Source organism: Globicephala melas, chromosome 10 (assembly GCF_963455315.2).
Source record: "Globicephala melas chromosome 10, mGloMel1.2, whole genome shotgun sequence".
Lineage (NCBI taxonomy): Eukaryota > Metazoa > Chordata > Mammalia > Artiodactyla > Delphinidae > Globicephala > Globicephala melas.
In genome coordinates this window covers 17,682,362-17,695,206 of record NC_083323.1, presented here as the reverse complement: position 1 = coordinate 17,695,206, position 12,845 = coordinate 17,682,362, and the positions used below count along the sequence as shown (strand labels likewise).

Sequence of the window (12,845 nt, the reverse complement as noted above, 5' to 3'; positions counted from 1 at the left end):
CAGCCTTCACGCCAGCTTAAAATGTTGCATATGCTGCCCCCCACCCGCATAGTATTTGCAACATGACGTGGCTTTTCCCAACCAGATGACATTTGGGCTGCAAGAATGCATGGCCCATTCTTGCCTCGGTGCAGCCAAGCTCCCTCGCTGTCTTTCCCTGAGTCCAGTCTGGTTCGGACTTCCCTGGTCTGTGACCATCAGAGATGGGCGGTGGACCAGACACCACTCACTGCAAAGGGGGCAGGATTTTTGCAACCGGGGCCGGGAATCATGTTCCCTTTACTTCCACTAAACAAGTGGCCCGGTGCCACATTAAACTTTCCAGCTTTAATCACGTAAAAATATGTAGACATGTTTTATTTATAAAGCTCCTACTGTTTCTCTGCATATTTTCACATTTCCGGAGCAAATAAGGAAGCAAAGACGAATGAAAGCCTCCAATTATTCCAAGAGGAGTGAGTAGCAATACCACCCTGGGATCAGACAACCTGATCTGAATGCCAGCTCCCCCTCTTACTGGCATGTGACCCTGGCCAAGGTTCTTGACCTCTCCGTGACAGTTTCCTCACCTCTACAATGGGAGTAATACTGGCTACTTCTTAGGATTGTTTGGAATTCACTTACAGTAAATGTACAGAGAAAGCCCTAAGAAAAGTTGGCCCATTAGCTTAAATTGGCTTATTACCTTTGTATCACATGAATTTCAATCTCCATCAAACTTTTAAAAACTGTTATTTGCAGAAAAGAAATAATGTTGGCCTGTGTTTAACTCCTCCCTTTCTCTACCACTACCCATAAAGTGGAGTTTTAGGAGTGAAATGATGTACTCAAAGGCAGGAAATGTAAAAAAGGAAGTAGTAGAACTGGAAGAAGTATGACAAATCCACACAATGGATGATGAATCAAAAGATGCAAAGATAACTGACGACTTTCCCTGCATTAATAGGGTTTTATTTCAGTGCCATTGATCTAATAATCTACATGCTTAATTTCGAGTCAACAAAGGATTGTTCAGCCCCTACTGTCTACCAGTCACTGTGCTAGGAGCCTCAGGGCTACAGAGGTAAATAAGGCACTCTCCTTACCCTGGAAGCTGACTCTAGGAGACTGGAGACCCAGTCCACACCCCTCTGCAGTTGAATCCCAGTTAACCTGCCATGACAACCTATGTTCTCTGTGCCTTTAATACCTGTGTTCAGGAGTCCCCCAATAAACATTAACCATTTTTCATGATGACATGGTGAAAGAGAGGGATGTGGATCACAATTTAATGTCTTGGAAAAGACATTCTCTAGACTAATCTAGACTTTGTATTAAAGGTCAAAGGATAGGTGATTGTCTTTTTTCCCCTCCCTAATTCGTACACCACAGCTGCCCCTTAATTTATACCACTATATATGAGTCATAATTCAGCAAACATCAAAACAGAATCCCCAGCACAATGAAGACTTCTCAGTTGGATTTTACTTTATTACTTTAATGAGGCCTCACTTCATAAATTCCCCTGATGACAGTGTCTGTTATAGTATTGTCTCCGTTTCCAACTTCCTAGTCTACTCTTGCCCCTATCCTCTCCATCCATTCTCTGCCCTGAAGGCCTGGAAGGATAGGGCTTCAGCTTCCCTCTCCCACCCCAGCTATGCCTGTCACCACTGCCCCACCTCACCAGCTTCTAGACCCACTGGAGGTTTTCCCTGACCCCTGACCTCTTTAAAAGCCCCACCCTATAATGTCATCCACTCATAATAATAAGTATTATTATGTTCGCTCCAATATACTTAACCTCATTGGATTGTCTTGGTTGGTTGTTGTCTATCAATATATCCAAAATAGGAGCACTTCTCATTGCATCTCCTCTCAGCAGGGCAACTGCAGTGATCTCCAAACTTGTCCCCCTGCTTCCGCCCCGGCCTACACAGCAGCCAGACTCATCCCCCGAAAACAGAAGTCAGATGCTGTCACCCCTCTGCTCAGAAATCCTCCAGTACCTCCCCATTCTCCTCAGAGTAAAAGACAAAAGACTTTACAGTAGTCTTGCAAGCAGAGAGTGACAAGGTTGTTCATTCCAAGTTGAACAAAGGAAAAGATTAATCGTTTTCTGGCCATGAAACAAGCAACCACCAGAATCTTTTTTAATCAATCTATGACAATCTCCCAATCAGTGACAACCCCTGACTTCAGAAAGTTAGCCAATGAGCCATAGCCACACTCCAGTAATCCTGCTTTCTTCTCTAAAGGTCAATTCGTCTCTGAACAGTCCAGCTTCTAAAAGTGCCAGTCTCTGAACCCCACACTTCCTGAAACACTATATAAGACCAAAGACTTCTCTGTTCAGAGATACTCTGCCTTATAATACAGCTGTCCTTTGCTTAGCAAGAAATATATTCTGCACTTTTTGTTTCTTTCAGACATGAAGATCAGACAAGGCCCTATGGCATCTACAATCTTATTTCCTCTCCACTCCCCCTCTAACTTCATATCCTATTTTCTCCTTTGCTCACTCCACTTCCTTTTGTCCTTATTTCTGGCAGGAATGCTCCTGCCTCAGGGCCTTTGCATTTGCTATTCCATCCGCGTAGCACATTCTTCCTTCTGATATCCACAGAGCTCACTCTCTCACCTCCTTCCGTTTCTTACACCAACCTGATCACTTATCTAAAAATTGCAATTCCAGTTCCCTACCCCCACTTTCCCTTAACTGCTTTATTATTATTATTATTTTTAGTAACACTTATCACCTTCTGACATACTGTAGAGCTTCCTTATTTATTTTGTTTATGTTTTGTGTCTCTTCCTGCTAGAATGTAAGCTCTATGAGGACAAGGAGTTTTGCTTGTTTGGTTCACCCATGCATCCCAAGCACATAGTAGCGTATTCAAAAAATATTTGTTGAATGAATGGATGGATTTCTTTTTTTTTTTTTTTTTTTTGCTGTACGCAGGCCTCTCACTGTTGTGGCCTCTCCCATTGCGGAGCACAGGCTCCGGATGCGCAGGCTCAGCGGCCATGGCTCACGGGCCCAGCCGCTCCACGGCATGTGGGATCTTCCTGGACTGGGGCACGAACCCGTGTCCCCTGCATCGGCAGGCGGACTCTCAACCACTGCGCCACCAGGGAAGCCCCGAATGAATGGATTTTTAACATTTCAACTTATTACAATATACACTCCTTGAGTGCAAAGACCTTGTGTTCACTGCTGTATAATCAGGACCTGGAACAGTGTCTGCACATAGTAGGGGCTCCGTAAATACGTAAGGAATGAATTCATGAGCAGGCATTGGATAACACTGTACAGGTGGTCCCCGACCTAAAAGTTTCCACTTATGATTTTTCAACTTTGCAATGGTACAAAAGCAATATACAGTCAGTAGAAATTGTACTTCAAATTTTGAGGGGTTTTTTTTGTTGTTTTTTTGTTTTTTGTTTTGGCCATGTGGCTCTCCTGATCTTAGTTCCCTGACCAGGGATCGAACCCATGCCCCCTGCAATGGAAGCGTGGAGCCCTAAACACTGGACCACTAGGGAATTCCCCAAATTTTGAGTTTTGATCATTTCCCAGGCTGATGATATTTGGTGTAATACTCTCAGGATGCTGGGCAGTGGTAGCAAGCCACAGCTCCCAGTCAGCCATGAGATCATGAGGGTAAAAACCAGTACACTTACCACCTTTCTGTCCCCATACAACCACTCTATTTTTCACTTTCAGTATAGTATTCAATAAATTACATGAGATATTCAATACTTTATCATAAAATAGGCTTTATGTTAGATGATTTTGCCCAACTGTACGCTAATATAAGTGTTCTGAGCATGTTTAAAGTAGCTTAGGCTAAGCTGTGAGGTTCGGTAGGTGAGGTATATTAAATGCATTTCAACTTACAGTATTTTCAATTTCCAATGGGTTTATCAGGACGTAACCCCATCATAAATCAAGGAAGATCTGCATCTTAATTGATAATATAAATGACCCTGAAATTACCAAAGCATCATGTGTCATCTTTCTCCAGAGAAACAGAGTTAATAAACATATTTAAAATTCCTCAAGTTATTATGAAGTGTTAATCAAAATATTCAAAATACGTTCATCTCTAGTTCCACACGGATTAGATGAATTAATATACGAAGATGATTAAAACATTCTTTGATCAACCTGAAAAAGCAACAATATCCCTCTCCTTTCTAGGGCTGCCCAGGCCAAGGACTGGAGGGGAAATTGTCTTTAATAGGAAGGATAGCCAAAAAACATCTTTTTCTCATTTCGTTTGCTTTTGCATAAACTGTTGTAGTCTCTGAACTTGCGGCCCTGTCTGCAGTCTCTCTGTGATCTATTTACTGTGACAGGTCCAGATTAATCTTACTGACACACAGCTCGTATCATGTTATTACCTTTTAGAAATCATGAAAATACCTGCCACTTATTGTGTGTTTACTGTGTATTGTGTACTCCAATAAATGATTCACACATGTTTTCTCATTTCAGCCACACAATGACTTTGTGAGGTAGGTATTATTATCCCCATTTAAAAGAAATGAAAACAGGCTCAGAGTTTAAGAAACCCAGAAATCACCCAGCTAGTGGTGGCAGAGCCAAGTCTAGGACTCCCTCTTAGTCTCGCCCCACTGCAGATTCATTCTGACCCTAATCTCTCATAAAAATCCTACCCATTTACAAGATCTGAATACATGTTTCTCTGAGAAGACATACAGGTGGCCAATAAGTACGTAAAAAGATGCTCAACATCATTAATCATGAGGGAAATGCAAACGAAAACCACAATGTGATACTACTTCACACCCATTAGTTTGGCTATAACCAGAAAGACAGCTAATAACAGATGTCATTAAGGATGGGGAAATCAGAACCTTCCTACACTGCTGGTGGGAATGTAAAATGGTGCAGCCATTGTGGAGAACAGCTTGGCAGTTCCTCAAACAGTTAAACACAGAGTTAACCTTTGGCCCAACCATTCCACTCCTAGGTGCATACCTAAGGAAAAGGAAAAAAAATCCACACAAAAACTTGTACGTGAAGCTTCATAGCAGTATTATTCGTAGAGCCAAAAAGTGGAAATAATTCAAGTGCCCATCAGTTGATGAATGGATAAACATGATTCAGCCTTAAAAAGGAATGAAGGGGCTTCCCTGGTGGCGCAGTGGTTGAGAGTCCGCCTGCCGATGCAGGGGACACGGGTTCGTGCCCCGGTCCGGGAAGATCCCACATGCCGCGGAGCGGCTGGGCCCGTGAGCCATGGCCGCTGAGCCTGCGCGTCCGGAGCCTGTGCTCCACAACGGGAGAGGCCACAACAGTGAGAGACCCGCGTACCGCAAAAAAAAAACAACAAAGGAATGAAGTCCTGATACGGGCTACAATATGGATGAACCTTGAAAACATTATCTAAGTGCACGAAGGCAGCCCTAAAAGACCATGGAGTATGCGATTTCATTTATAGTAAATGTACCGAACAGGCAAATCCACAGAGACAGAGGTCAACTGATTGCTTAGGACTCCAGGAGGGGATGGGAGAACGAGGGGTGATAGTTACAGGGCATGGGGTTTCTTTTTGAGGTGATGAAAATGTTCTAAAATTGATTTGTTGCACAAATCTGTCAACATACTAAAAACCATTTAATTGTACACTTTATTTTTTTTTAATTTTTAAAAAAATTGGTGTTTATTTATTTTTTTGGCCGCACCGTGCAGCATGTGGGATCTTAGTTCCCCGACCAGGGATTGAACCCCGGGCCCCCTGCATTGGGAGTGCAGAGTCTTAACCACTGGACCATAAGGGAAGTCCCTCGAATTGTACACTTTAAATGGTTGAATAGTATGGTAGGTAAATGATATCACAATAAATCTGTTATTTAAAAAATCCTACCCATTGTTAATATCTTTATGTATGAAGCACATACAAATTGATAAGAAAAAAACACATCTCCAATAGAAAGATGAGCAAAGGACATAAAATAGAAAACTCATAAAAGAAAAAATACAAATGGCTATTAAACGTGGGGGTTATTAAAAAAGCTTTACCCTCAAATCAAAGGAAGGAGGGACTTCCCTGGTGGCACAGTGGTTAAGAACCCACCTGCCAATACAGTGGACACAGGTTTGAGCCCTGGTCCAGGAAGAACCCACATGCCACGGAGCAACTAAGCCTGTGCGCCACAACTACTGAGCCTGTGCTCTAGAGTCCGCGAGCCACAACTCCTGAGCCTGAGTGCCATAACTGCTGAAGACCGGGCACCTAGAGCCCATGCTCCGCAACAAGAGAAGCCACCACAATGAGAAGCCCGGGCACCGCAACAAAGAGTAGCCCCCGCTCGCCGCAACTAGAGAAAGCCGGCGCGCAGCAACAAAGACCCAACGCAGCCAAAAATAAATAAATAAATAAATTTATTTTTTAAAAGAAATCAAAGGAAGGAGAAACCTATCACATAAGCTACGAATTTTACAACAAAGATGAATATGAAGGTGTGGTGAGATGGCTGTTCCCATACACCAGTGATGGGAAGCTTTCTAGAAAGCAACTAGTCAGGGTGCATTAGCAGCCTTTAAGATGTTCTTACCCTTCTAGTCAATAAATGTATCATAAGGAAATAATTTGTGATGCAGGTAATGATATAATAATTAGGTAACAAGCAATTCAGAAGAGCTCTGTTAGTAGTAGAAAAAATTGGGGAAAAACTATGTTGTAGGCAGACTCTAAACTTATACTAACTCATGCCTTGCAACAACCTTAAGAGTTAGACTGTTATCTCCAAAATGGAGGAGGAAAAGCATCACTCTGCAGATAAGGAGATGGGGGCACACAGAGATTATGTAGCCTGTGCCTCCAAGGTCACTCAGCTGCTGGTCACTCTCTTCAACAAGAGAGCCGTTGAATAATGGCCCAAACTGTTAGCCATTATTGTTGTTCTAATTATTGAGATGGGGGATAACTGAAAAAGAAATCAAAATTAAGAATGACTATGAGTAGTCATTGACTGTTATTAATATTCTTTATTACAGTGGAATCAGGCCATCTTTAAAGGTTATCTAGTTTACTCAGTTATGGGAGTAATGTATATGCTATGTGATCATTAACACCCATGTCGCTGTGGATTAGAGGTGCAGGGGGGAAGGAATATGAAGGCAGTGAATTTTAATAGGCACGCTAGGGAATGGTTCTACAAGAGAGGTGTGAGTAGGCAGGCTGAGCCCTGGAGGGGAAGGACCAGCTGAGGGAGGTACCTGGAAGGGAAGAAATGGGAGGTCACAGACCTCCCTCCCACCTCTTGGTCCAGGACAGCTCCTGAGAACCTTCAGTGGCCCTAAGCACCAAAAAGATTATGACGCCATGTGTCCCACATCTAATTCAAAATAAAAAGGAGGCTTCGCTGAAAAATACATGGATGGCAGTCCCACAGAGTTTTTGCTTTCTCCAAAATGGGCACTTTAATATGTTTTTCAATGTCAAATTCTTTCCAAAAAAATGTTCTCCCTCATTTTCTGATATCCTCGCTTTGCGGGTCCCTAAGCACGTTCCTGGTTTGCATAATAGTTAATTCCACCTGGGAAGTTTGGGCCACTGACCTCTCACCCATTGCCATTTGCCTGGCTGCTGCTTACATATCCTCCAGAATTTAGATATCACCCCCTCCAGGAAGCCTTCCTGATCCTCCAAGTTCAAGCCTTCGAGTGATATCCATCTTGTTCATTAAAGCACATCCTCCTCTGGAATGTAGATTCTGTGAGAGCCGGACCACGTCCATCTTGTTCATCACCCACCCTAGAACAGTACCTGGCTCAAAGCTGAAAGAAAGTTTACTAAATGAACAAATTATCAAATGAGTGACCACGCCCCCACCCCGCCCCAGCCCCAACTCCCTCACCTCCAACAAGCGCCTGGACAAAGCTAATGCGCCGCCTCTGTGCAGGTTACTATGACCTGACTCCAAGGCCCTTGAACTTCCCCTGCCTCAGAGTCAGAAACCCTTCCAACATCATGCCTTTGACTTGACCCTGACTGAGTCCAGTGAGAACCCAATCCAACCAAAGGATACAAAACTATAAGCATAGACTGAACTTACGTGACTGAATTTTCTGAACCTAGGGTGATAAAAAAATTTTTTTAAAGGCATTTATGACCTCACTCTGGGAAGTCGCTGAGTTTTATGAAATGTAAAGGGAAGGATGCTTTGCAGCTTCTCCCAACCTGGTACATCCCCGCCTTCATTATCCTTCTGGGAAATAGTGTTTTCCTGGCTGGAAAGACTCCTCCCACTTTGATTTGCTTATGATCAAAGTCACAGATTCATTTGCGCAATTGCAATTGAGGCCTTCTAGCTCAAAGGTTGCAAACTCCTCCCCAGCCAGTATGGCCTTTAGAGGCAGCACACATATTTTTTTTTAATAAATTTATTTATTTTATTTATTCATTTTTGGCTGCATTGGGTCTTCGTATGTTTCTTTTTTTTTTTTTTTTTCTTCTGCGGTACGCGGGCCATTCACTGTTGTGGCCTCTCCCGCTGCGGAGCACAGGTTCCGGACGCGCAGGCTCGGCGGCCATGGCTCACAGGCCCAGCCACTCCGCGGCATGTGGCATCTTCCTGGACCAGGGCATGTCCCCTGCATCGGCAGGCGGACTCTCAACCACTGCGCCACCAGGGAAGCCCTGCATTGGGTCTTCGTTGCTGCGCACAGGCTTCCTCTAGTTGCGGCGAGCGGGGGCTACTTTCATTGCGGTGCGCGGGCTTCTCACTGTGGTGGCTTCTCTTGCTGCGGAGCTTGGACTCTAGGCCCACGGGCTTCAGTAGTTGTAGCGCGCGGGCTCAGTGGTTGCGGCTCATGGGCTCTAGAGCGCAGGCTCAGTAGTTGTGGCTCACGGGCTTAGTTGCTCTGCAGCATGTGGGATCTTCCTGGACCAGGGCTCAAACCCATGTCCCCTGCACTGGCAGGCGGATTCTTAACCACTGCACCACCAGGGAAGTCCCCAGCACACATATTTTTATTTCACTTATTCAAAGTTTGGAATGGGAAGGGAGGAATTTAAGTCATTTGGGGGTGATGGCTTCTTTCACTTGCTCCAGGCCCCACCAACCCCAGGCTTCCACCAGGCTATCCCTTCCCTTTATGTGACCTGCCTGACCTCCGAAGACAGGTCTCAGTTTTGGCAACTGATGCTGGTTCAACCTCCAACCTATCCCAAGGAAGAACCCTTACCCAGGCTTGTAAACTTGACACCAGGAGAGCAAGTGTCTGCCTCTGTCTGGTGTCAAGCTGGGAGGAGCTGGCCTGGCAACTTCCTGGCCCCCAGCCCTTCGGAGAAAGCCAGCACACACGCAGAGAAGCAGGGGAGGGTCTCACGCGCAGAGAAGCAGGGGAGGGTCTCTGCAGGGTTCTAGTTTCTCATTCTCCGTTTTGTCTAACTTTTTGTCAACTTAGTACTAGTTATCAACTTAGTACTAGTCATCAACTTAGTACTAGCTGGTTCTTTTTTTCTTCTTTAAATTTACTTTACTTTTTTTCATTGAAATATAGTTGATTTACAATATGGTGTTAGTTTCAGGTGTACAGCAAAGTGATTTGATTATACATATATGTGTATATATCCACATTCTTTTTTTTCCTGATTCTTTTCCATTATAGTTTATTATCAGATATTGAATATAGTTCCCTGTGCTATACAGTAAATCCTTGATTATCTAGTTTATGTATGGTAACGTGCATCTGTTAATCCCACACTCCCAATTTATCCCTCTCGACGCCCCCCTTCCCCTTTGGTAGCCATAAGCTTGTTTTCTATGTCTGTGAGTCTGCTTCTGTTTTGTAAATAAGTTCATTCGTAGTATTTTATAGATTCCTCATATACGTGATATCATATAATATTTGTCTTTCTCTGTCTGACTGACTTCACTTGGTACTAGCTGGGTTTTTGTCCCTTGAAGTTAAGTCTTGAGTAACACATCCTGTGTCTAGTATGGTCCCAGACGTAATAACCACAAAAGGGAGGTTAATTTTGCTCATTGTGATACTGCTTGTCATCGTCTTTCATTTGAGTTAATATAAACATCCACCTCTCTACCACCCCAGGTGATATGCTGTGCAAAAGAAATCATTACAAAGCTTATAATTAGCGAGACATAGTATCCAGGAGAGAGCCAGGGAAGAGGGGAAGCACAGAGAAACAGCCAGAGGAGTCAAAAAAGGGAGATGTGAACTGGACTTCCATTTTTTAAATTTTCAACTGAAAAAAAATTTATGACACAAGAATCGAACTTTAATGGGTCTAGCGTGATCATTTGGAAAACTATTAGGTAGAATCTCTTACCTTATACCTCATATTAAACTGATCCCAGATGTCCTGTTCACAGCCCACTCCTCTAACAGATACCTGCCCCCATCCACCCAACCCCAACGATAGGGTGGGAGTCATGTGCTCACATATGTCCTGTAGCTCACTCTAAGGATCTTAGCACTGTTATCATGACAGGCACTTAGAAAAATTGCTATGTTGATATGGTTAATAGAGCGGACATGGCCAGCGAATATAGCACGCATCTCTCTGCCCAGCACACCTTTCCATGCTTCTACAGGTAACATCACTCTTCTTCTCTGGAGACACTGCTCTTCCCCCACTCCAACCATGTGGTCCGAGTGGGTGCGGCCAATCAGATGATGTGCGTACTTGACACAAGCTCAGCAGATCATAGTACCTCACCTCCACAGCCACGGCAATTAGCTCGAGGAAGGGGCACGCAACCAAAGTCAGGACAGACAGGACCCTTTCATGGGGTTTTAAAATATAGCTCTAGGGGAAGAAGAAGCAAAGAACTTTCCTCTCCTCTTAGGTGGCGAAGCTGTGATGTGACTGAGAGTTCTCAACAGGCACCTCCCTTGAAGTATAAAAAATACTCGTTCAGGGGCTTCCCTGGTGGAGCAGAGGTTGAGAGTCTGCCTGCCAAGGCAGGGGACACGGGTTCGAGCCCTGGTCCAGGAAGATCCCACATGCCGCGGAGCAACTAAGCCCGCGAGCCACAACCACTGAGCCTGCGCTCTAGAGCTCGTGAGCCACAACTACTGAAGCCCGCACGCCTAGAGCCCGTGCTCCGCAACAAGAGAAGCCACCGCGATGAGAACCCCACGCACCGCAACGAAGAGTAGCCCCCGCTCGCCACAACTAGAGAAAGCCCGCGCGCAGCAATGAAGACCCAACACAGCCAAAAATAAATAAATTAATTAATTAATTGAAAAAAGAAAATACTTGTCCACACAGGAAAAGAAATGCAGAGAAAAGCGGAGAGAGAGAGAGAGAATATGAGTTCAGTTACTGAAATCCATGCTTTCCTGAGGCTGAATTGTTATGCTTCTTCTGAGAACAATTCCAGTATCCAATAAATTACCCCACCTTTCTTTTTTTCCCCTTACATTAGTTTGAATTCAGTTTCTATTGCTTGCAAACAAAGGATCTCCAGTAGACTCACAGACTTAGAGAACGAATTTGTGGTTAAGGGGCGGGGAAGGGTGGAGGGGAGAGATAAATTGGGAGTTTGGGATTGCCGTGTACACACTGTTATATTTAAAATAAAATGCCTTTCCATGAAAAAAAAAGTGTCTCCATCAATTTATAAATTGTCTGGGATCTATTCTGGCTTTGCTCAAGGAGCATTTAAAGAACCCAAGTGAAAAACCTGTAGGTTGGGAACAAACTTTAAGAACCAATATTCTTCAAGAGGGCAGTAGAAAAGAGCAAGAGAGAAAAAAGCTCTAAATAGGAACATATTTTGTAACTCCTCATAATAATAATAGCTATTGCTACCTATGAGGTCAGGAATACCTTCATTCTACAGATGAGAAAGATAGTTCAGCAAGGTCAAACCGCTAGTAAGTGACTGGCTTTAAACTCAGGTCTGTGTGATTTCCAAGCTTAATCTTCATTTCACCAGACTAGAGTATGTTCCTGGCATGAAAAGCAAACCTCCCTTTAACATAACATATTTTCAGGAAAATATTTGAAATGAAGACATTGGAGCTGGAAATTCCTGCCCATGTCCCTTGTTAGTGGTCAGCCAGCTACACATGCTTCCTTTCTTGGACATCTATAGGAATTAAGGCAAAATCTACTGACTCATTCATTCCTGGCACACTGAAAGAAGTCCAGATTGTTTATCTGTCAGAAGCCAGAATTGGGGAAAGGCCATTTGAACAGATGCATCAAAAGTCTACCTGAAGAGACTTCCCTAGTGGCGCAGTGTTTAAGAATCCGCCTGCCAATGCAGGGGACACGGGTTCGATCCCTGGTCTGGGAGGATCCCACATGCCGCGGAGCAACTAAGCCCATGAGCCACAACTACTGAGCCTGTGTGCCATAACTACTGAGCCCAAGCACCAAGAGCCTAAGCTCCGTAACAAGAGAAGCCACGACAATGAGAAACCCGCGCACCACAATGAAGAGTAGCCCCCGCTCGCTGCAACTAGAGAAAGCCTGTGCCCAGCAATGAAGACCCAACACAGCCAAAAAATTTAAAAATAAATAAATAAATAAAATTTTTTTAATTAAAAAAAGTTTACCTGAAGGCAAAATGATGAAAAAATTCTTAAGTGTCTCGCGCAGAGGTTGGCAAACGATGGCTGGCAGGCCCGCGGTGTTTATAAATAAAGTTGTACTGGAGCACAGCCACACGATTCATTTATGTATTGTCTGAGGCTGCTTTCCCACTGCAGTGTCAGTTGAGTAGCTGTGATGCAAAACTTAAAATATTTACCATCTGTGCCTCTGAGAATAAGTGTGCTGACCTCTGGCCTAGGGCAATGCTCCAAAGAGAAGTTGGAAACCAGCACAATAGTTTTAGGCCACTTCTGCTCT

General features: G+C 44.0%; 1 protein-coding gene across 1 annotated transcript in view; it reads left to right on the top strand.

Moving 5' to 3' along the window:
• The window catches only part of HCFC2 (host cell factor C2), an 85,263-nt gene that overhangs the window by 72,226 nt on the left and 192 nt on the right, over positions 1-12,845 (top strand). The gene's annotated exons all lie outside the window — the stretch shown is intronic.